The sequence below is a fragment of the Vidua macroura genome, chromosome 1 (genome assembly GCF_024509145.1).
Source record: "Vidua macroura isolate BioBank_ID:100142 chromosome 1, ASM2450914v1, whole genome shotgun sequence".
NCBI lineage: Eukaryota > Metazoa > Chordata > Aves > Passeriformes > Viduidae > Vidua > Vidua macroura.
Window position 1 is genome coordinate 121,609,269 of NC_071571.1, and position 25,972 is coordinate 121,635,240.

Below are 25,972 nucleotides of genomic sequence, written 5' to 3' on the forward strand. Positions count from 1 at the left end.
AGGACAGGCAGGGAGCAACTCTTTGAAAAGCTTTCATAAAAGCAGTTCAACATATCCCAACAGTCAAGGAAGAAAAGCAAACGAATGCATGAGGAAGGGATAGGAAGTAATATGGGCATGCGGCTAAAGTAAGAAAGAGCTATTTTTACAGATTTTGCATGTGATCACTAAAGCCAGGATAAGAGGTATTTATTTAGGGTGGAACCATTACCTAGAAAAAAATGTCTTCTGCATGAGAACAAGCCAATTTTACCAATAATTTTGCTAAATGCAGAAGATAACTCATTCTAAGAAAAATTTTTCCTTACATTCATACGACCTCCAGTCTTCCTCTTTGACTTCTGTTTACCTGATTTGACATCATCCTTAATACCCAAAAAATATTACCCAACAGAGACCATCCAGAAAACTCCATTCTCCACAACTCTTTGAAAGCCCTTCCCTACAACAACATTCCCATGTTTCCTGAGCGTACCACTTACTCTTGGTATCTTTATGCAGCAAAGATTATTGTATAAAAATTTAGTATTGTTCACTGCAAACACTTCAATTAAGTCAAGCACCCACGAAATGTCATTGTTAAAGGAGCCCCTGAACAAACTGAGTTTCCTATTTCCCGAATAATGAAAGCCACGGCAGTTCTGGACACTAAGCACATCAGAGAACCAAGACTGGGATTAAAAAACTGTTTCTAAATACCAGCAATCACATTTGTATGTGACTTTTTAAAATAATAAAGATAACTTAAATGTATTTGAATACATTTAGTTCCTACACATTCTACATAATACAAATATTTAATTCCTATCTTATATGTGATCCATGGCACAGTACTGTCTGTCTAAACACCCCCATTTACTACAAACAGAATAATTTGTTTAGCTATATAATCAGCAGAGAGGCAGCACACAATAAAAGAAAGCATTCCAGCTTTAAAATGAATAAAAATTGATTGTGTCCCTATAAAAACTAAATTGGCAGAGTGTTAATTGCATTTCACATAAACATCTGTAGCAGTCGGTGACTTGTTACTGTGCTGTAATGCAATACAGGACACTTAGGAATAAATGCATCCTCTAGATGAGTTCATAGAGAATTTCTAAAAGCGTCTGATGAGATTGTAAAAATCTGATTAGTCAGAACTGCTAATGACACTTAAAACAAAGGGAAATCTTTAAATAAAATTATTTTGCTTTTCTTTTCTCTTGATAAATTATATGCAAATTACTGTTGATTGAAAAATGCCTGCCTTGAAGGGAAATTCATACTAATGATGGAAAGGTCATCATACAACAAAAGTATTTGCCAAAGAAATCTGCAGGCACTTGAATAATATGCTGGAATAAAAAAAGATACACATTTTTCATATTATTTGTTGTTGTTATAATGCATAAGACACTCCCTAGGGAGGAAAGCAGACTGGTTTGCTTCCCTGGAGACCTCAAAGTAAAGACTCAGTTCTCCAAAGATGCAAACACCTGTTTAACTGTATGCCACCTCAAAGTCAACCACATTAGGTACATGCAAATGCATATCTGCAAGAACATTGTCTAAGAAAGCAGTGATATAGAACATAATCAAAAACAAAAGTTTATGCCTGAGCTGATGACAAAATAAAATAAAACAAAACAAAATAAAATAAAATAAAATAAAATAAAATAAAATAAAATAAAATTTAAAAATAAATAAATAAAGTCTAGAAATTACCAGGAAAAAAAAATGTCCTTCCAATTCTTCCACTAAAAAATTCAGTAGAACAGGACTGGTAATATAGCTACATTTAAAAAAATATATACAACTTGTAACCATTTCAAATGCAGAATGAGTGATTCCACTCTAGGTGTGGTAAAGCTCTACTGTATTGAACATTTATTCAACAACAGTGATAAAATACAAAAATCAAGTGAAATAAAAACAAAAGTTGAAATTCAAGATTCTCACTGAAAATTTTTAGAATTCCCTAAATGTCAGGTCAGAAAATTGAGCCTATATTTTTTACTTCTTCTAATTATCATCAACTAAAATTATACTTAATATGAAACAACTACAACATCTAAACAAGAAGCTTCAAAGATATGAGAAAGCCTCTACTGCATAAGTTGCAGCTATGGAGAAATGGTTTTGGAGCAGATCAAAAATCAAATATAAGCAATATGTGTAAAAAAAGTGTTTATCCTGTTGTGACATGCAAAGTAATCCTCCCTAGCAGGTGAACCTTGCAAAGAGCAACACAGACAATAAAGCTGAGGAAACATGAGCTATCAGGAATCACTCAAAGAACTGGGCTTGGTGGATCTAGGGTTGGTGGATCTAGAAAGAAAATTGAAATTGAGGAGAAGAATGTGATTTATATCATTACTGATTCCTAAAAATCTCCCACAAAGGCAGTGAATTACTGTCTGTGAAATGGAATGGAGCAAACTCCACCATCATGTTAGATAAGTGTCCCCCAGTGGTACAATGGCAATTAAGATGTTTGATTCTGCTTCAGAGACAGTGATAGATGAAACAATCTGTTGAATTTCTCATCCATGCTTCTATCAAGTTTATTCATTTTATAGTCAGCATATTTAAAATGGTGGTATGCAATGTAGTAAACAAAAAGTCCATTAAAAGTTTAAAAGGGGTTATTTTATTCATAGATCAATGATAATTAGTCTCACGTGGACCTCACATATATATACATATACATATACATACATGTATAACAAATGTTCTTTGTAGATAAATGGTAAAGCAAGTATTGATAACAAGACTAAGAATCATCTTGTATTATATTTAGCATTACCACTTAAACTACTGTATCAACCAAGAATGGACTTTATCCTCCCTGGATTTCTATATAACAGAGTAGTCCCATTCCTGAGAAGTGTCTCTAAAGAAAACTCTTCTATAACTCTAAAAATAGTAAATCCCAGTTTCAAGCACTGATTTTAGTAGAAAAAACTTACAAAAATTTAGCAAAATAAATAATCTTCAATCCTTGAATGGAACATAGAGGAGTTCTAAATTCAATAAACATGTTTTCACTTCACTCCCACATGAACTGTATTTTTTCAAATGAACAAGGCTTGTGTCTAACCTCACAACATACTGTATGTTCCTTGCTCAAATAGATTATAATAATGTGTTGTAAAGCCACTTGGTTTGAACTGTGGCTGATGCAGTACCCTTCAATAAATAAAAAATGAATGGACATATGGAACCACTAGAATCCACTCTATTCATCCCTTAATGGAGGGTCCTAAATCACAAACCATAAGTTTAGCCTGTTGGTAGCTGCACTGATTATAATGAGACCATTTACTCCTGAGGTTAATGCTTAAGCTGACTCAGATTCTTAAAGCAATCAGATAAGGCTAGCCAAGATGTGGTGCTAGACAGAAGTGGATGTTCAAAGGATTTCCCTGCTAAATAGAAAGGCAAGCAGAAGGGTTTTAGTTGGGCTGCCAAGTAATCCATATTTCCAGGAGAGTCCAGTTTGCTGAAGGTGATATCCCTCGGCTGCTTTGGGACTCAGAAGCAAGGAGCACAGGGACACTTCTTTCACTTCTTACTGGGAATCACACTCCTTCTCTCTTTGATTCTCCTGAATATGCAATGGACCCCAGGCAGCTTTTTATCCCTAGGGATTTTAGGATGGGGGTCCTACAGTGAAGAAGTCTGTCCATCCCTGGTTTAAAATTTGGAGACCTGTTGAATGAAATGAACTTAAATATTCACAGTTCAGCCAATTCTACATTCTCACAAGCCTAACTGCAACAGATTCAACTTGGCTGCTTCCTCACATACAGGACACATTGCATTTGTGCTCTCCTCCTTCACTGACATTGCCCCAGCTGCAGCATACAGCCAGAAGGAGATGGAGCAACCATTGAAGCCATCTCACACGGTAAAGCTCTTCCCTGAAATGTCAGCAAAATATCTCTGATTTTATTTAAATTACTGATTAGAAATCAAGATAGAAAATACAATGGGTTCCTTCCAATTAATACTACTGTTTTCTGTGCATTTCTTCTAAATAAGTAAATTCAGTTAAAGTAATTTTTGTAGTAATAGTTTTATACATTATAGAATTACCAATTGCATCCATCTTGGTATGGGGATTCATTTTTCCAGGATGCATGGGTGGACAATCTCTTGAACTTGTAAGTTCTAGTGCAAAAATGAAATGCTAATGCTTTTAGCATATGAATATAGGGAATAGGATGTATGTTTATCTTTCTTTCTCTGACAAAATAAAAGTTAATATTTTTATACCAGCTACAAAAGGAAGATTACTGGAAAGCAGCTCTGACAAGTATCCTTTTTGAAAAAAAGGAAGAGAAGAGAGGAAGAGAGCTCATTCTCCACACACTAAGAGGAGTGTTTTGCTCTGATAAATGCAAAGTATTTTTCAAACTAAGTTATTTAATAAACAATAAAGGTACTCTTCTGCCAGATTAAAAATATTTCTACATTTTCTGATAAGAGATAACTTTTGTCCTTTAAAATCTATGATACAGGCAACCTGTAAAATGTCCTTCTGAGACTGAGTGTTGTAGCAGTCTGGTATGACTACTTACTGAAATACTTTCAGTGCATCATAAAATTAAATTATGTGTTCCAGCTCATTGGCTTCTAATTTAGATAAAACAGTACGATCTGAATTCATAAGGCTGGTTGGTCTGTAAGGGGGCCCCAGTAAGGGACTGCATATTAGGCTATCAAGACTTTAATTTTAGCTGGGTTGTAGTTATGTCATGTACTTGAAGCGAAAACATGATTAAACATTTTGAGAAAAAAAAAATGATCAATGGGATGTTTAAATGAGCATTTATGGGGAAAGCATTTAGACCTGGCATTTATGCAGACCGTAAACAATTTCTAATTACATCCACAATGCCTTCTCTATGAATAGATCATGCTTTCTTCCTTTTATAGATCAGCATTTAGATAAGAGGGAAAGAATTGGTTAGGGGTTAAATGTAATTTCAAATAAGCATCAGATTCAAACTGAAAGATACAGTTAATTGCTTCTCCTTTGTATGTAACTGAATCATCATCTTCTCCTCTGGAAGGAATAAATCTGAACATATCTCTTCCATGGCAGCAATTTTCCATTTTGTACAACCATTCTCTCATCTCTGTTACATTTTAAATAAGTTCAGTGAGTGAAGAGTCCACCACAGAGAGTTCATTTTTACAGAGTGTTAGTTCAGCTGCAACTTCTCCTGAATGATTTAATACATATAGCTATTATGTAACTCAGATTGTCTTCCTATGTTTTAATTTATTCAGTCATTTCCTTTTTAAAACATGTGCTATAAGGTACAGCATACCTCCTGGTTGTGATTTTGAAAGCTTTCAATTTATTAGTTATATTTCAGACAGTTAAATATTGAGTTATAAAAATGTAAAGATTTAGAACAGCTGGAAACCACTGTTTCCATATTTTACTCTTGTCTAGCAAGGGCTTTTGTCCCAAGGTGAATGTGGTAATGATGTAGATTTGATTTGGATAACCCCTAGATAAGGTATTTTTTTCCAGAAACACACAGTGAGAAGTTGGTTGGGAGAAAAAGTTATGAGAATATGAGCAAGCCACCAAGGATTAGAGGAAGGAAACTTGGAGCTGCATCTCTTCTGGTGTTCAAGTATGAAGTCGTCCAACTCATTAGTTATCTTATTCAACCTTGACGTTCATTTATATGGAAGACAAGGCTACAAATGACTTTAGCAGGCATGCCGAGTCTCTTCCTGAAAGGAATATAGCCAGGAAGAAAATACAGTAGTCATTTTAGAGCAACTTGCAGGAGGAATGTAGTCTCTGTTAGGAGTTTATCTCAAGACATTAATTATTTGCTTCCGCTAATAAACATTCTATTACACTGGTTACTATGTTTAGGCTCAAGATTGACAAGGAGGTCTTGCATAGCAAAGATTTAGCTACTGTCTCATAGTGCTGCAGACCAGATGCTCAAAAAACCTGGTCTCACACAGAGTTGTTTTAATATTTGTGTAGCAGCCAGGCAGGCGAGTTTCCTGTATAAAAAGGACATTTGAACTTTAGGCGTCAACACTAGAAGAATTCATGTTCTTTAATTAGGTCACTGATCCCTCTAAATTTCTATGTCTTGACTAGACATAGAAACATTTTCTGTTCCTCAAGACAGTCAGCCTGTCCCCTCTGGTTCATCTGAAAGAGGGTGGTTAAAACTGTCTTGCAGGCACATTCATCTAAATCCCCTAGACATTGTTATCTACATACACATAGAGTGTTTAAAAAGGAAGAGCAAATCTTATAAAATAAAATCAATCATGTTGTACATTAATTTTCAGGAATGTGCATAATGAAATGGGGCAACTTGCAAGTGAGAATATGACCCACAAATATCTGGAAAACGTGTAATCAGTTTTAACTAGCACTTAGAGTTGCAGATGAATCTTAAAAGTCTGTTGGTCTATTAGCACTGTTTAGTATAACAAAAAGGGAAACAAACATTAAAACATATCCAAAATTTTTATGGTTCTGCATCACTTTTGTGTTGGCCAGGACCTGTTCTTTTTTTTTTTCTTAATTATGAGTAGTTCTGCTCTTAGTCACTTTCCAGTGAGTAGACATCAATAAATTTCTTTCTTACTATTAATGCTGGCTATTACATTGGTAATTCACTTTCAGGGGCTGCTGTGGTACACACAGAAGTTCTACACGAGTTCCCACCAAAACATGTAGCACACAGAAGTCACACAGTGGAGATGACACCTTCCTTCATTCCCCATCTTACATCTTCTAGGATCTTAAACAGCTTACAATTGCTTTCCCAAGATGTGTTATCCAAGTTATTAATTTCATAATCCGATGATGCAAAAGATCCTTTCCTTTTAAAAGTTTCCTTTTAGCATATATGTGAGCTGAATTTTAAAAAGATCCTATGGAATGCTACTTGACATCTAATTTATTTTACTCAGAGGTATCTTTTCAACACAGGATGATGTTTAAAGGTTTACTTTGACATACCTATTACTTATATTTTATATTTACATGAGAGAAAGGTTATTATGTTAAAGGGTATATGTTAAAACTTAACATGTTTTTTCACTTTGACTCTTTTTTCAATTCTACAGCAAACAAAAATCTAACTTCACATAAAAAGAAAAACCACCAAGTATTTTTCTGTCACACAGGCCATGTGTTTGTCATTCTTTGCTTGGTAACATTTGAATCTGATAGACAGAGGGCAGCTTCTACAGTGCTAGGGGACAGAGATGCCTAAGTGGAAGAGAGATCCTTCCCCATAAGTGGAAAGTCTGCCTCATAACCTCAGTCAGATTTTAGATAATAGGAAATCCAAGGAGGAGACAGCTACTGAAAACTGAGCTTCATAAATTGCACCAAAGGTCTACTTTTAATCTGATAGAATTCAAAATAATACTCTTTGAAATGCACAACAGACTAATAGACTAATCCACTACAAACCAATTATCAACTAGTAGAAACTGCCATACATATAAAGGGAGGAATTTGGGCCATGGAGTTATCTCAAGTAAGCAAAAATGACACTTGCAAAAAAAATTGGGAGGCTCATCACTCTGAAATCAATGATTTCTTGCCGATTTCGACAAGGTCGTAGTTTCTCTCATGATATCTGCATTAGGTTCCAATCATTAAAAATAAATACATATATCTTCATTTACCTAGAAAGACACAGTCTGTGATTAGAGCCCTAGACACCAGCCTGAACATCATGTATGTTGTTTGTATTATGACAAAGTAACAATAGGTCATAAACAGAAGAACAGGTCTGCAAAAGCACTGTTTGTTCATAGAACTATCTATAGTAACACTGAAATTTTTCACTTACGCTTGGTTCATTCTGAAGATCTTCCCTGTATAACCTGAAAGCTCACAATCAAAATCAAGCAAAATCAAACAGCGTGACAGATGATCTGCCTAATCTTCACCTTGGCTGGCGTTCAGAAATGTCACCTACCTTAAAAATGAGCTTTGGCACTAGCAGAGTTTCCTCAATAATTTTTTTTCAATCAGATACCCCCTTTTACAAGTCTCCTTTTGGGAGATGCAATGTACTAACTTTGAAAGGTTTTGTGATTGTAACACTTTGCTTCTGCTGAAATGAAAAGATAATACAGAAGGAATTAAAGCAAGGGATTAGGGATAAATTCTTGGAAAAAATCAATTAGTTTTTAAAATGAAATTTGCTTTAATAGATTGTTTTTCTTTTACGTAAACTTGAGATCCATTCTCTACTGATGATAGTTACACTTACAGTACTACTGAGAAGTTTTCTAAACATCTTCCCAGTTTACCTAAAATAAATAGCACACATATGTATTTATGTAACATAATTATATATACATGTACCAAAACATACGTTTTATTCAGGTGTTTTTTACAGAAAAAGGCAAGTCACTGGAACAAAAATTTTAAAATCAACCACTTCATCAAGGATACTGCTGAACTGCAGCTTCACCACAGCTGAAAACAGCTGCATTAATATTCAACTACATGCCTAATTTTTCCCTTTGTGAATAGTTGTATAAATTTTATTAATGATAAACTGTAAGGGATACCAAAAAAAATTTCGGCATAATGTTGTTTCAAAAATCCATCAGTAACACCCATTTGTAACTTAAGTAGTCTTCTTAAACCTGCTCATTTATTAAGGTCTTTGAGTCGCTTTATAGAGTTTCAACTACCACAACTATTCCAGAAATCACTGAGTAAGTCTAATTTTTACCTCTAAAGGATCAAGAAGAGATGAAACTTCAGGCCTATTACTATTATTACTATTATTATTTTTGCATATTTTAGAACATAAAGTTATTTTGAAACCTTACCTATAGGTTCAGCAAATTTAAGACCTTAAAGGAAGAATCTGTGATGAACCCACTTTAAGCCCTACATAATGCAAGCTACTTTATAAAACTAAGATTTTATAATTTAACAAATAGCATTTTGTGTTAAGGATACCCTCAGGCTTAAGGCCAACAGGGCAGCAGTTTACTTGATGGAAACCTGACTGCAAATCAGAAGGGACAACAGAATTTAAACTAGTTTTTGGTAATTGTTCTTGAAGTACCTCCTGAACAATTTCAGAATTAATCATGTTAAATTTAGCACTCAGTAGCATAAAGTGGATAAGGTGGAAAAGGCAGAGGAACTGCAAACATTTTATCACCTGTATCTACATAATTCAGTCTTTGCAACATTCAGCTTCATGTCTCAATCATCAACTCAGTATTGTATTCCTCATCGTAACTTATCTCACAATGTGAGCAAAGATAAGTCCACTGACAGGTACGGCTTTTTGTCACTGTAACAGCAAATTTACTAATTTAGTGATTACTGTTCTTCTCTGCAGACAAGGGCAACAAATTGAACACTTCAAAAAATCCTCAATATAAAAGGCAGGGAACTGGAGGCATCCCAGGAAGTAGGGAAAAGCATTCTTTTAATGTTGTGGGTATTGAACTTTTTTTGAGCATTACATAAAGGGAAAATATTTCAGCCCTGGTGTTTATTTACATTAAATAGTTTTTGCGGTTATCAAATTTTGTAGCCTAGTTTCAGCTTTTAGAAGTTGCCACAAAAGCAGTTTTCTGTTATGTACACTGTACAGGCATAAACATTATCAATTAGATAAACCGACAGAAAATTGCTGGTCATTCAAAAGCGAGAACTTCCCTCAGGAATTGATAAAATTCTATCATGCTCTCAAAAGTCAAGGAGTGTGTTTATGCCATAAGCATTACACAGGAACAATAGTCATTCAAAATACAATAATTACTTTGCATTCTTCTTCAAAGGGGAAAAAAAAACAGAAAAGAGCACACTTAGATCAATTTCCTAACCTAACCAGCCATGGTTTACATCCACAATCTGCACTCATGTTTTACTGTTTGATTTCTTTTTTGCTTAAATGGGCAGCCACTGTTAATTATTGCCAATTTCTAGGCAAATGCCTGCTTATTCAAAGCTATTTCCTTTGAAGCTTAGGGATAAGAGTGGCCTTGAAAAATTGTTCTCCTCCTGGGAGAAAGGAGTACGTCTCAAATCCATTATCAGGGCAGGGAGGAAGCTGCCATAGGGAGCCTCCTGGTTTGAATGCAGTGCAGGTTTGGCAGAATAAGCACTGGGTACTGCACAGTGATGGGCGAGATCAGGAACACAGCACAGCCCCACTCCCCCATCTGATCATTCAGAAGAGCAGGTGGGATCTGTTGGCAGGACCCCATGGGAGTAGAGGGGCCCAGGAAAGATGGTTTACCCTCAACAACAACCTCCCCAATGGTCTGGCCTTTCCAACATGTAAGAATCTGAGCAGGAAAGGCAAAAGGCCAGCATGGATGAAAAAGACATCCTTGATTCAGCTTAAACACAAAAATGAAGAACATAGAGGGTGGAGGCAGGAACAGGCTACGCACGAGGAGTATAGAGACACAGAATAAGTGTGTAAGGATAAAGGCAGAAAAGCAGCATCACTGAGCATCTCTGAGAGGTCACAATGATTAGAGGAAATTCCTTAAGACTTCAAAAAAGTAATGCAATATCATCATCAAGAAGAACAAGAAGACTCTGGGAAAATACAGGCCAGTCAAGCTAACCTCAGTCTCCAAGAAGATTATGGAACAAAACCTTTCAGAAATCATTTTCAGGCAAAGGACAGACAAGAATATAGAAAGGAATAGCCAGCATGGATTTAATAAGGATGATTTGTGCTTAACTGACTTGATTGCTTGCAAGATGAAACAACTGGCTCTGTGGATAAGAGTCTGCAAGTCTATCACAGTATCCTTTCAGACAAATTTGTAGAAGACAAGGCAGGTGGAGAATTGGCTAAACATTTGGGCTTGAAGGTTTGTGATCAGCCATGTAAAGGCCATCTGACAGGCAGGTGCCAGTGTCATCTTATCAGGCATTGATAATACAGCCCATAATGTTTTACAAAGAAACAGGGAGAGGGGTGGTGTATACTCTGAACAAGCTTGTAGATTCCAAAGTTTACAAGTTGGCAGCTCTGCCCTCCCACTCTGGTAGGGCAGAGCTGCAGTTCATCAGAGGGACATTGATAAACTAGAGATATGGGTCTGTAGGAAATTCATGGAGTTCAACAAAGGGAAATGCCCAGTCCCATGCAGGACAGAATACCCCCATGCAACAGTGCAGGCTGGGAGCTGACTGGGTGCAGATTTACAGAAAAGCATGAAAGGATGAGAGAGCATTTGAACATGAGCTATGAGAAGTGAAGAAAGCCAAAGAATACGGGGCTGTATTAGCAAGAGTGCAAGCAGCAAATCATAGAACGTTTTCCCCCTTTCTATTTGGCACTTAAGAGACTGCATCTGAATTACTGTGTCTAGTTTTGGCCTTCCCAGTATAAGACACTGGAAAGGGCCTGACAGGAGTCTATCAAGATTAGGGGGAGCATTCCTTATGAGAATAGGCTGAGAGAACTGGTTTTGATCTTACTGTTCCTTTTTTTCCTAGTAGGAAGATAAGAAGATGAAGCCTGATTCTTCTTGGAGGTGTGCAATGACAAGGTAAGAGACAATAAACATCAGCTTCAACATGGGAAATTACATACAAGAAGAAAAAAATTCACCATTAGAGTAGTGCAGTTTTCAATATGCTAATCACTAATTCTCAGAGCTTCACTGTAAGATACTTCTACTGGCTGTCAATTTGTTCTTTGGACAAAATGAACACAGTTTATAAGGATACATAAGAATATGTCAATACCAATTTTTCCCTTGTGGTAAATTTGCAATTCTTTATTGTTCCACACTGGCATTCCCTGTGATTGAATGGCACACTCTCAGGAGCACCTGATACTTGATGCAGCAAGACTGGCATAGTGAAAGGTCTCATCCTATAAATGTTTTTTACATGCATGAAGATGAGTCTTTCCTTATAGCTGAATTATTGAACATAAATTATACAGTGAAAGAAATAACTTTCAGTAGGAACATCAAAATATGACAATTAGCTGTGCAACCAGACATGTTTCTATTTAACACATCTGATGTAAGGAAGCATTTTCTAAATGCATGGCCAAACTTCTTTGTAACACCTGACAGAGCATTTTGCTAGGGTAATAAAAGAAAGCCTGACAGCTGCAATTTTCTAGAAATACGGATTAAGCCTTTCAATATGCTCTTGGGAAAGTTTTCTCTTCTATAAGCTTCTATAATTTGTTTTAAAATGGCTGATCATTCAGACCCAGAGTTCTGCATCCACTCCACTTCTAGCTTATTTTTTTGTCACAGATATATTTAAGTATTGAGAAAAAAACCCCATATAATCTCCTTCATATTCTCTCTGTCACTGGTTTTAAAATTATTTTGTTTAAAACTTTCTTCCAGGTATTAATAACACCAAAGATTACAGAAACAAAAATCATGCTGATAGACTTGATTACCACTTCTGCTAAAAAAAACCACTCCAAATTATATCAACTGAAGGGGAACATTGCAGAGAAAGTATCTGGCTTTCTCTTCAGAGAAGGAGACGCACTGGTGCCTTGTGCTGTCTGGTGACAGGAACTAAATATATTATCTGAATTCTCCAAGACATTCCACTTTGAACTTAACATGCCAGTAGTCATGGTACTAGTGAATGGACAGCTGCCATGAGGAAGGCATTTAATGTTCGAAACAAAGATTAATAGACCAACCACAGTTAAATATAAATTAAATAGGAGAAATATATATGGTAACTAACTTTATATTTTTAATTTAAAAATAATGATCCTAAAATTTGCATTGCTTAAAAAAACATCAAGTAACAAGAGAATAGATTCTTGCTGCTATTAAAATTGCATCACGTAGCCCTCTGTTCATGTAGTATCATTTGTACACAGTAGCAACAGCAGATAACTAAAAGTAAGACTACTAACTTTGTCCGATCTTAAAAACAGCTAAAGAAAAAATTTAAAATTTGCTTTATTTATGCTGGCATTTTCTTCATTTGCCTCTCAGTATCACTTTGCATTAAACTACTCTATATACTAAAAACCTACTAAATATATTCTATAATTTGGGTTATTGCAGAATATTCCCACACTATATTCTGACCAGATGAGAACACAGCAATGTGAAAGAATTGAATAGTGTCACTTGAAAATGTGCTTAGCATTTTAAAATGTTGATGACTGCTATAGAAAAGAATTGCTCTAGCATTTAAATAGCACCAAAGCATACCTTTTTTCATAAACTATATAACAACCATGATAAAAAGTGTGTGCACTCACAAAGAGGAAGAAGCCATACAAAATAATATACCTTTAGAGAAATTACTGCATTTACAGAATATAGAAGAAAGTTCTGGATCAAATTCACAGCTTTAGCCCTGCACACACACAGCTTTAGCCCTGTCCCATTCCCTCCATAGGGACAGATAATACAGCATTCAAATCTAGACTTCAGCTCTTCATCACTTCAAAACCATATTGGTTAGTCTCTGTGTGTTTTGTATTTGTCCACTGGAATATAGTTGCTGTGAGCACTTACACAGAGATCTTCATAAGAATATTTTGAGCTTCATCCTTTTGATTACTGAAAGCAAAAGCTTAAAGTAGCTCATTTTTTGTGCCTGGCACTCTTCTTTCAAAAGGATAAATTCAATGCTCAGTACTATAAGACAGTGCTTTGTGCAACCTCTATACATAACAGAAACTTACCACAACTAGCTAAAATTATTTAGACTAATATGATGAGAAAGAAAACATTACTGTCCCATTTTGCAGACAAAGAATAGGCAGAGACAAACTACAGGGCATCACAGTCACAGAAGCAGTTTACAGGACACCTGTGGAGAGGATTCTTTTCCCAAAGTCAGATCGATGTCTTAATGACAAAACCCTTCTTACTACCAGAACATTACATCCAATTACACAGGGAGATCTCAAAGCAGAGAAATTTCATTTCCTTCTTACTGAGGTCCTAGATGGTTAAAAAGTGTCAGCAGAGCAATCATGAAACCTTTAGTGACAGTTTAGGCTAACACAAAAATCTTGGATTAAACACATCAGATGTTACAATTGATCTAGTCCTCCAATTTTGACTGATTCAGAACTGATAAAAATAACAAAGTTTTAAAACTCCTTTATGAACAGTAAAATGAAAGGTTGTGGTGGAGAGTGTCTGTTTCAGAAGCCCAGCTCCTGGACTTCACGTGGTCAGCTTGTTTATGATCCCAATGATGCTTGTTTAGCATCCCTCCAAGAGCCTCTACAGCTCTGCTAACACCACCATCACACACTTCATCACAGTCATGTTTATTTTTCTTGGCAGACCTACACAGGTCCTGTATAACAGCTCCTATCACTTAATTTACTCAAATGTTACTTTTATACCTACAAATTACTCACAGAAAACAAATGTTAAAACACAAAACACATTGTGTTTTTCAGCACCACTTGTTTCTGACAATCCTTTTTGACTTATAAATTTAACTCTCTCAATTTCCCAGCAGGGTGCAAGGCTTACAGGAAGAATAATAATGCCCTCTAAACTAGTATTTCACAAGGATTTGGTATGAAAGATACTTAAGCATGAAACATTTGCTAAGCAATACTGTAAAAAGAAAAAATACTAAGACGTCCATGACAGTAAATGCCATGCACAAAAAAAATGTGGCAAGAGTTTGCAATCCTCTCTAAGTAACAGCAGTAACAACATAAAATCTCCCACTGAGTTCTTTTGACACATACTATCCTCAACTGCTCAGCAAAACCAAGAAGGACAGGACTTCTATTTCTAGCAGCTGTCTCTAATGCTGAGCGCCCTGTGAACACTTTGCAGCGAATAATGTTTTCCTACTTAGCCACTGACAATGAGAAACTAGAGTGGCACAAAACATCAGTGGTTGAATAAGATGAGCTCAGAGTAAAAAAAAAAAGTCCCCAAAAGAGCACTGGCTTTTCAGCAAAGACAGCTGAGGTCTGCTGTTTATTATTAGCACCAGCTGACAGTCAATGGGAGTGAAGCCAAAGGTGTACCAGTGCTTAAGGAAAGGAGTCAGGATGACCTAAACAGCATCAGTGTAAATCTGGCATTAGTATGAAGTAAGCAAACAGTCAAAATGTTCATCAGCAGAAGTACATAATTGATAACTCTCAAAGTCATGCTGGAAAAATATTTTAACATCCATTTTTATTTTCATGGCAGGCTATAAAAGACTGGAGAGCTCAGAGGTACAAATAATTTTTCAGGTATGTGCTGCTATGATCCTCAGTCAACTGAAATAAAGGACTTTTCTGTGCCAGTAAAACATGAGAACAAAGATGAGAAATCAAAGGCTGGGAAAGGCAAGTAAGTGGAGGAGTACTTTCAGCTGGAGGTAAAAGGAAGGAGCAAATGACATCCTTCTTTTTTTCCCTAACTTAGTTGCCTCACTTACCATTCAGAGTATCTTCCACAGCATGTTATTACCCGCTCCTGGATTACACTAAACAGCGCAGTTCCCTCCTTCCTCCCTACCTTTGCTCAGCACAGCCTCCTCCTGCACAATACACTGAACAGCATAACATGCAGGTAACAGCTCTAACACACAGGAGATGCTCTAAAAGGCCCAGGGACTCAAAGGTGCTGGCATGACCCTTCTCACTTCATGATGACAAGCAGTCAATACGTCTTGGCATTTCAAGTACAGAGGGGTCATCACACGCCACCATCATATTGATCCACACAGAGACTGTCTAAATCTTTAATAAAGAAAAGCAATTAATGCTTTCAGAATTTTAAGGTATTACAACTGCTTTCTTTCTGCTAACACTTCTTGTTCTCTTCCCACTTACATGCCAAAACATTTAATGGGGAGGTCAACAAGTGGATAAAATCTTTGTTATGCCATTATAATCCAATGGTCATTGGATTAACTCTTCCCTGGAAGAAGCTTAGGAAGAGACAGCAAAAGGGATTTGGAGCTGCTATATTGCTGGTGCCCAATAAAAACAAGAGTAGAAGGAGATATAATTAAAATAGAAACAGCTTCTGTCACCTGCACACCTTTAATTGTAATATGTTGACCAAGTTGGGCTCATGACCTTATCAGTTGCTCTCAGATCTACAAACTATGCTAGTACCAGACAGTGAGGTATGGTTTTAGCACCTTTGCCAGTTGAGGATTAACAACTCATGTGCTAGAGGAATCATGCATGTTAATTAGGACACACTTTTCTTGAACAGAAGGCAACGGAGATGGGAAAGAGGAGGGATAAAGTGGAGAAAGAAGAGCACAAGGTAAGAGCAGAACCACACATTTTACGCTCCAACTGACTTGCTTGGGATTTGGCCACAGTGCATATGAGTGATGATGCAGACTGTCTTTTTGGTCCCAAGCTCTAAGATTTGTCCAGCAACATTGCAGCAGGCATTGGCTGCAAATGCCCACTGAAGCCAGGGGTGCTAAATTGCCTGGGTCCTGAGTCTCAATAGATCTGATTGGTTACTGATCTTTAACAGGGACAAAGCCCTGATAAGAGTCAATCTTCAAACAGTGTATCTGTTCAACCAAAATATAAGAAAAAGAAGTCACTGAATTACTTATTAACAGTATTGAATAAATTCATTTTTCATTAAAAAAAATATAGTATTTTAAAAAGATAAATTAAGTAATTAAACTCTCAGAATTTCCTTTTAGAACAGATGGGCTTAAAACTCTAAAATTTACTCTTCCATCGTATGTTGCTCTAAACTAAACACACAATTTCTTTAGGCGACAGCTTGCTTTTCTCTTTCCTCTCTCTGTGCCACCTGCTGGAATAGGTCTTTGATCTTCTGCTACATATAAAGGACATATATATTTTTTGAAACTCACAAAGCTACTAATTTACCTTAAAATAATATTACATAAATAATTTAATGTTTCACAGCAGTATCTTTTCTTGGTCAGCGAGATGCAAGTTCCAAAATGAAAGCAAAATACACTCCCATATGCAAGTTCTTCTGGAAAGTTATGTTCCCACTCTCCCAAAACCTATCTGTCTATTCCTTTTGAGTCAGACCATAAATCAGAACTATCCAGAAACTTTACTGGCAAGGGGAGAAGAAAGTTTTGGAGACAGAGCTTTTAACAAAAAGATTGGATGGTAATAGAAAGAGGGGGTAGGTGGCTGAGGTAGGTGTTTCCTACAACTCTATCTTAACAAGTCAAAGAATGTAAAAGAGAGCTTAAACCACATTTCTGCCTGATTAGAGCTAGAATCCAAACTGCTCCTCCAGGAAAGCACCATTCCTCTTGTTTGTCTGAAGAAGTTGCACACCTGTAGCCAAGTGGGCGGAACACTTGATCGTAAGGGCGAGGTGTTCATTCACCTCTCTGCGCCGGCCCAAACTCTCTGGCAAGGGCAGACATCCCAAAGTACCATCACCAGAGAACAGAGTGAAGAGGGGGTGGAATCACATCTTCCTGATTTGCAACTGATGCCAGTGCCCCCAGTTTCTGGGGTTTTTTTTAGCAAAAACTATTTAACCTAATTCATCACAAGTTCATACAGAGTTTTAGCTTCCAAGAGGGTTTTTTTTTTTTTCTGATTAGCTTCAGTGAGAAAGGTTCTGAATGTCTGTCAGAGACATTACAGAAGCTGAGTGCCACACACTACAGTTAAATACCTGAAACTGGAAAAGGGCTCATGTTCAGTAGATTCAAATGCAAACACAAGAAAACATAGGCCAAAAAAATACCCCAACCCTGAAGAACCATTTGGTATTGTCTCAGATTAATACAAAAAACTTCATTAAAAATATGCAAAAAGCCAACATTTAACTGAGTAACAAAGAAAAATTCAGTCAAGACAAGATCATTGCAGAAACAGTTAAATTAATTATTTGCATGATGTTCACTATCCAAGGAGAGAAGACTTTGACAGCTCTAAAAAAAATATCAGCAAAAGCTTTGGGAAAGATTAACGAAATGAAGAGACACAAACCAGCCAGATTCAAGAGTTCACCCAAGAGCTCTAAAACAATGGAAGCATGATCAAATCAGCTGCTGTAATAAACAAGATAATTGGTAGGCACATGGGAATATGATGTAATGGGGAAGAGAAAGCATGGCTTTGTAAAGAGAAGCCATAACTTCAAGATTACTAGCGTTTCTGTAAGGAGTTAATGATTATTTGGACAAGGATGATTTGGTTAATGTAGTATATTTAGATTTCTGAAAAGCTCTCACAAGCCAAAAGCTCTTAAACAATTTTGTCATAAGGTAAAATAAAAGATCTGTCATTAATTACTATTTAAAGGATGGAACTGAGTAAGTGGGCAGTTTTCACAGTGTTACTAGTAGAATTGCAAAATGACCTGGACTATTAAACATAAATGCCCTGGAAAAGATGACAAACAGCAAGGCTATAAATTTGCTACATAACTCAGGTCAGCTCAAAGTAAATCTGCCTACAGAAAACTGATTTTATGGTGACCACACATGACAAGAGCTGGTGAAATTCTGTGTTGATAAATGCAAAGTAAAAGACAGCTCAAACTGAGAATGGACAAGGGTAAGTGCTAAATTATCTATTGCTCCCAAGAAAGAGATCTTGCAGTTGTTGCCAATAATTTTCTGAAAACAAGGTCTTAGTGGCCAATGGCAGTCAAAAGGGTGGATGTAGTGTTTAAACTTATTAGGAAGGAAACACAGAGTAAAATAGAAAACATCACAAAGCTTTGCTCACATCTTGAATCTCTCACACAAAGTTCAGCAGCAGCCTCAGGAAAAAACAAGCCTCTTCAGCTTGGAAGAGACACCTTTGTGTCATGAAAACAAGAGAATTCTACCAAATCAGGAAAGAGACTGCAGGAAGTGAACAGAGATTGACAAGTCATTATTTCTCATGTCAGGAAAACTTAACAACCCCATGTTTTTGCTGCAGTTATTTTGAAAAGGCATCTTTTGAAAAGGCATCTCTGAAAAGGCATAATTAAGTTGTGGAACTTACCATTACAGAGAATCAAAGCACACACATATCCAAAATTCATGAAGGACAGCATTAAACACAATGTTTCAGATGTATCCTCCATCCTCTCAAAAGCAGGATTTGCTCTCTTTCTCCTACTCTCATTAACTGTCTGCCACCAGTCCCAGAATACCAGGCTAAGTTATGTTGTCTATCCCAATCTGGTGGCACTTACCTCTTGCTCTTCTCTGCTAGTCCTAGTCTGAGGTTCTTCAAGCTGTCATACGAGGCTGTTGTTTTTCTGTCCAGCCCTGAAAGTGTTTGCTTCTGAGTAGTTTTTGACTTTAAGTCTCACTAATCAGACCAAAATACAGAATCAAATTAATTACACTCATCAGAGGTAATTATTTTATTTAAAAAAGGGCAGATGGAGAAGAAATTGCAAAGATGGAGATTCCAAGCTACCAAGAAGTGCATGATACTCTTTGCTCCTGATGATCAAAAGCGGATGCAATACTGGCAAATAAGACAGTCTTTGAGCATCAATAAACGACACAAGCTAAGAACAGAAAGAGCTGATGCCCAGTGCTGCAAGGATTTGGCAGTGTGCTTGTCTTCTGTTTATAGAAAGCATAATGGCAGCATACAGCCCTTACAGGGACTGAGCAGAGGATTTGTGCAGTGTCTGCACTATAGAAACCTGCTTGATGTGCCACTTAGCTTTTACAAAGCCTTGCAAAAAACAGAGAAAAATATAACATAGACTCTGCACCTTCTCCCTCTTCAAAGTATTGTTGCAAAGGACAAAGGTCTGAGGTACTCATCAGCCTACCACTAAATACACCTCGCTTGTCCCCCAAAAAATGAATGCTTCAAACTAGAGTAGAAAAATAGAAGTGGAACAAGGCAAGCCTAAATTTAGATTCTTTCTTCAAGTAGATATAACTGAAGGTGAAAGCCAGGCATATAAGCATTTAACTAGTTGATTCTGAATACTGAGATACTTTTAGATCTTTTAAATTATTTACAGGCCTAAAAGGGTGGTCAAACATGAAAAATATGTCCAATTATTAAAAATAAAAAATAAAATAAGAAATAGATCATGCTTACTTTCTAAAAATACCTACAGTACTAAACACACATTCAGCAAGAGCAAATTCCTGAATCTATGAGCACCAAAGCAGTGCTTACTCTAAAAGCTCTCACTCTTTGAATTCCCATTCATTTTGCCCAAATGCTACACCTAGACTATATTTTAAAATTACTCCACGGCATAAGGAAAGTATGAAAGTGTGCCTGAAATTACTTACTCTTCTATTTTCTTCTTTTAAAATAGAACGAGAAAAAAGATAATAACTTTTTTTTTTCTCTTCAAGCAATTTCATTCCTTGTCTCATGACCACCAACAGCATTTACAGCTCTGTAAATTATAATCAGGATAATCAAATCCTGTGCTTTGGGATAGGAGCTGACCTCCATAGGAGCTGGGAAGAAATTTTCTCCCATCTGCTACACTACACAGTTGTAGAGGTGCATTGTCAGTACAATGGAAAGTCCACCCCATGTGAATGGTGGTGGCAGAATATAAGGCTTTGAATGCCAAAAAAAGCCGAAATGACAAATTCTATGTGATTGATGAGAAATCCCTATGAAGCTTTCTATTCACTGCCAGATTCTGCTGCTGTGCTGTGCATGGACCACGAGACCACTGAGTCTACAACTTCCAGGAGAGTCTAGACAGTACAGCTACAGCAAGGCAGACAGAAATAGAGAAGAATCTCTTTCCTACCAGGTCTGAATTTAAATTTCTCCTGTTGTAAACAGCTCCTTGACTGACTAATCTTACCCCCAGCAAATATAATTTGATTTTACTGTAGCCATATACGTAAACATAATATGAGAAAATCATGGCATTAACATTATTAACTACTAACAAAATTATATTCCTCAAGTAAAAGCTGGAACGTAACTTAATTTAATCTAATACATTCCATGCACACAGACACACACAGGCACACATATATAAACTCACACCAAAATAACATTAATTTAAACATCATGTTTCTGAAATCCACTAATATGAAGTCAGTATATACAGGATTGAAAACTGCACTTAAACAGGATTTCTTTGTCATTCTATTGTATTTTCTATTACCATAGGACAACAGTAAGAATGAATATTTCAGAGAAATCTGAAATTGGGAGGAACTTATATTTCAATATCCCACTGCTTTAAGGAAACATAATTCTATTAAGCACAGGTAGAGCAGGTTCACTACCAGCTTAGTGACCCTTCTTACAGACAACATTCCTTCTGCTGGGAAGCTCCAGCTTACCTACAAGTCAATGTCATGGGGATGAAGCTGAGTGCTGGAGTTGTTCTGCCATTAGTGTTGCTAAATACAGGGTTCGACCTATCACATAAATATGCATGGTAAACTTGAGACCAAATTTACAAGAGAATGCCTCTAAAAAATCTGCTGAAATCCATGTGATTACTCCTTACTGTCTTTAAAATGCACATTCAAGTAGCTGAACATGAAATACCTGATCTGTAAAGTTTTCATTTTATTTCTACATATTCACATTCTCTCTTTCTCCCTAGAAGTATTCGTAGAAAATTTTGGGTTTATGGATGCATCAAAATACTTCTTTGTATCTGCAAGAGTACTTTAGACTAGAAAACCCACTTAAAATTGTCTTCATTTCCACATTTCCTCAAATGGCACCAGGACAGGGGGTGGAAGAAAACGGGGATGGCATGGAAGTCTTGGCATCTGAGTGACTATCCCAGCTTTTGAAGCAGCAACGGAAACACGTCCTTTTAATTAGAAATTATTATTTCGACAAAAATCGTATGTACTTTAAAAATGCATTTCAGGTAGTCCACTTAATATTGCATAAATATACTTTGTACTAAAAGTGTTTTTATAGAAGTCAAATTCAAAAAACAGTTTAGGTATGTGTATGTCTAAGTAAAGCAGCCTGTGTATGTGTGGGTGTGTAAATACCATATACCCAGATGCAAACCTTCAATGCATTAAGTAAACTTCAGCTCTATACCTTAATACTCAATTCTGAGTCTGGTTACCTTCCGGATTGTTAAGTCTTTCTAAATTAGAACAAGCAATTTCTCTTTGTTTTACCTAATATTTGAAAATGGCAAAAAAGTCCCATGGGTCACTGAAAATTATCCCTTCATTCCTGCCGCCTGTTTCAAGTCAGTCAAAACATTCCAGACTTCAAAAGGGGGCTTTGCCTGCTTAGGCCATTTTGGTGTCCTTCTATGGCTGGCCTATGAGGGATTGGTTATTTGGATAAATTAGTTTGTGGAGCCTGCTGGCCTTCTAGAAGACCTCAGTGTCTGACTGCAAATTAGTTCTACCGAACATGTAGAAATCCCTGGGCAGACGAGAAGAAATAAATGGTGATAAAATCTAATACTACAATGTTTGTAATGTGATTTTATTCTGCTCTGTAGCTTGTAAGCAAAGCTAATGTTGAATTAAAAATTTTCAAATATAAAAATGTCTACGAAAGCACAAAATCAGATCAGTATCCGAGTCACAGCAGAGAAGGCTGGATGCCAACTTTAAAGTTAAGCTTCCCGCAGGAATCTTTTACAAGAACAAACAAAAAACCTCCTGGTTTTCCACAGAATCAAGTAGGTATTTACATTACGGATGCACCCCTGCTTAAGCCAGGAAGTCACACAGTTGAATTCGGCTAGAGCTTGGGCTGTGAATAAACTGCTATGCAGTCTTTCAGTGCATAGTTGTACAACTGCCTAAGGAGAGTTTATCCTTAAGGAAGAGAAGTCAGAGAGCCAAAACTAACAAACATGGCTCCTCAAGCGGAACAATGGTCCAGAAAACCTAATAAAAAAGAAAATAAACTTCACTGGCAGTTTGCTTTTTACTGTTAAGGGCTAAGCTACAACTTCATCAAGACTTTCAAGAAGAGACTCCATGCTGAACAGTGGCACACAGTGGCTGGAAAAAGTCAGATGGATTGTGTATTTCTCATATACCCATTTTCGCAAGTCATCTAAAAATGCCTCACACTGTAACAAAGCAAAAGTTCCACCCCTCTGAAGAAACAAGGATTTGTAACCAAGATAAGTGTGGTATCTGTTGATGGACCCCAACAAAACCCCTGCAAGGTCTTTGTGATCTTGAGGAGTATGTCCAACACTACAAGCTGTGGGTAGCAGTACTTCTGTCAGTGCTGCAAGCACTGTTGCCTATGGCACCTTTGATTTTCTGCCACCAATGAGGAAAATAGAAATTTTAGTCATTTTAGTGACAAGAATTTCTCCGTGGTGTTACTGCAAACACAGATGAATGAAGAGCCTATAGCGAATAATGTTTTCAAACTGTCCACAAACAGCTTACAATTTTCAGGGTATTTTCACTAAAATGTTTTGAAAGAAACAATTCTATCAATAGTAACTGATTGAGCAGTTGCTATAGACGGCCTAGCAGCAGCTCACTTCAATTTGGGGAACTTAAATACATCAGCTAGTTCCGGCTGTTCATTCTTTTTGACACTTACTGAGTGTAATAAGTGGGTTTTGTGGCTTATGTTTCCAATATTCTACCAATTGCAGATAGAGAGGGGAAGGGGAGTGGGAAGGGTGCAGGCAATTACATTTTATAGGCTCAGTTACAGATTGCAATTGCATGGTGCTTGTTGGTTATTGCCTTGCAGAGCTTTCCAAAAAGGAAGCGTGTCACGCATTTCTTCAGAATGGGAGGGGAACACAGAGAGGAGAACTTTGCCAGTCTTTGAGAAAAACTAGGCAGCACATGCATGACTTCCACAGTGACAATGCTCTAAGTTTTCTACCAAAGGTAAAATACTTCTATTTTCACCCTTCCTCCTCATAGACTTTGTTCCCTAATGTGACAAACAGGTAATGTGAGTAAGCAGGACAAACATGTCATTGATGATGCTGTTCAAATCTGCAGGTCACCAGCCATGCCCTCAGGCACAGCCACGCCACCACCGTGGCAGTGGCCTCTGAAACAGCTCGGGAGTTGTGCTGCCGGATCCTGGCTCGCCTTGAAACAAAATGAACTTTCTAGCTCTTCTGGTAGTGAAGATAACCTTGAAAATGTGAAGAGAGTGTAATCTGATGCCTCAGTAAGACTGCAAGGAGCTTGAAACAAAGACAGAGAGATGTGAACTGCCCCAGCCATCTCTCTCTGGGCCCCATGGACTCAGCATTTCTGTGGTCGTGGAGTCTGGCATTTTTCCAAGATTCCACAGAATCTCGCATGTTTGCTGCAAAATTCATTATTTTGCTGCAGCCAGGTGCTGGATGTTTTTTGGTTTGGGTTTTTATTTTCTCCCTCCCCCTTTCTTGCTGAAACCAGCTACTTGCTCTGTGTCTTTCCACTAACAGAGGTAGGAGGTGAATTTTCGGTGCAAAGTGCCGCTCTCCGGTACGTGGCATGGGAGAAGTGTCCAGTGAGCAGCAGGGAGGAGAAAGAAGTTGGAAATAGGCAGCCAGGCTGCTCAGAGTGCTGCCTGAAAGCTGAGGTTTGGGGGCCGTGGGGGGAATCAGAAAAAATTAACTGCTGGAGTGGACCAAGAGCACCTCCTTTTTTGGCTCACTGGGTACACACTATTTGGATCTACCTTGACTGCTGAGGGCCTCAGAGTCTTCACTCTGTTTTCCAGATGGGCAAACTCCATCATCAACAACACTCGATGCTGAAAATACTTCTTGGTGTGCAATTTTGCAATGAGAATTTTCAATTATGAGCCTGGACAGGGTAGGAATGAAAATTATTTTCTGTTATATAATAACTTAATATTGCTACCAGAGAGAGAGTTATAGAAGAAAAGCCCTCCAAAATATCCCCAGAGCATATAGTAATTGCTTAAAACATGCCAGTATTTACTTGTGAAAATTTTCTTGTGCTGAATTTTGCAAATAAATAAACCCCATGCATTTAAAAAAATCACAGGCAAATCAAATGAAATAAAATACCTGCTGACCTCTACACTGCCCTTTTCGAGTTTTTTTCAGAAGTCATCATCAGGGTACCTCTAATCACCTGGGTTATCATGCCAAATCTTATCAGTTTTTGTCATGTTTTTAGGGCTTCTAGAGGGTTTCTAAGGCAATAGATTCATGCCAATGCCAAGTTTGGAACTGGTAGACTTAGCCTATCACAAATACAAGCAATGATAATTTTGCATAATTTTTTTTAAATCAATTTGATATAAGAGGTACTATTACACAGCCCTAGGCTCCTTACAATCAGAATTTCTCTAACACCCAAAATTAATTTTCATCTCAAAAATAATTAAAACAAGAAGTTGTTTTTTTTTATTTCTCAAGTATATTTGAACAGTGGGACTTGTTGCAAATGACTGGCAGACAGAAAAGCCCCTTCAGGATAGTGAAGAAAATACTCATTTAAAAAACCCAACCATTTGTTTTAGCTTGATGAAACATGAGTGAACCATCTTTGGTAGGTGCATATATCATTAGTAAACAAGCTTCAAAGTCTTTTTTGGACTTAGAAAGAAAGCAACAGAACTTCAGTGAAATTTTCAGACATGATAACACACTGATATCCTCTGCCCAGCCAGCCTCAGGTTTGTGTTGTGCTTCTCTCTCAAGCACATAGCAAAGGAAGGGCAGGGGCAGAGGTAATGTTCAAGTTTGCAAGCTCAAGTTTGAAATTAATTTCCTATAGAATGCAAAGCAAGCACATGACAATTAGTACAATTAGAACCATTTCTTGATTAGGAAATGGCTAAAATTCTCTCTCAGCTGTGTGAGTGTAACAGAAGTGCAGAAGTGAGTTTACTGGGCTTATTATGATAACCTCTGTACACATCAACACTGACAGGCTGTATTTGCATGTGCAGCACCATCCTCTTCCTCAAAAGAAAAATCTTGGCCAAAGACAATGGCAAAGTACTTCCTCATCTACTCTCTCATACTGTTGTCTGACAACTTTTTTCATTTGCCTATACCTTCTCCCTTTCTTGGTATTTTCTCTGTTGTCCATCTAGCTCTGTCTTCCTAAAACATTATCCAGCTTCATTTCTCA

The 25,972-nt window shown here is 37.1% G+C and overlaps 1 protein-coding gene and 1 long non-coding RNA gene across 2 annotated transcripts in view; both read right to left on the reverse strand.

The window, feature by feature from the left end:
- LOC128814682 (uncharacterized) overlaps nucleotides 1–24,660 on the reverse strand; it is a 36,874-nt gene extending 12,214 nt beyond the window's left edge. The window contains exon 1 of the long non-coding RNA XR_008439459.1: nucleotides 24,543–24,660. This is a non-coding gene — a long non-coding RNA (uncharacterized LOC128814682). The remainder of the gene's footprint in view (nucleotides 1–24,542) is intronic.
- Nucleotides 1–25,972, reverse strand: part of EYA1 (EYA transcriptional coactivator and phosphatase 1) — a 158,015-nt gene that overhangs the window by 117,610 nt on the left and 14,433 nt on the right. The window lies entirely within an intron of this gene.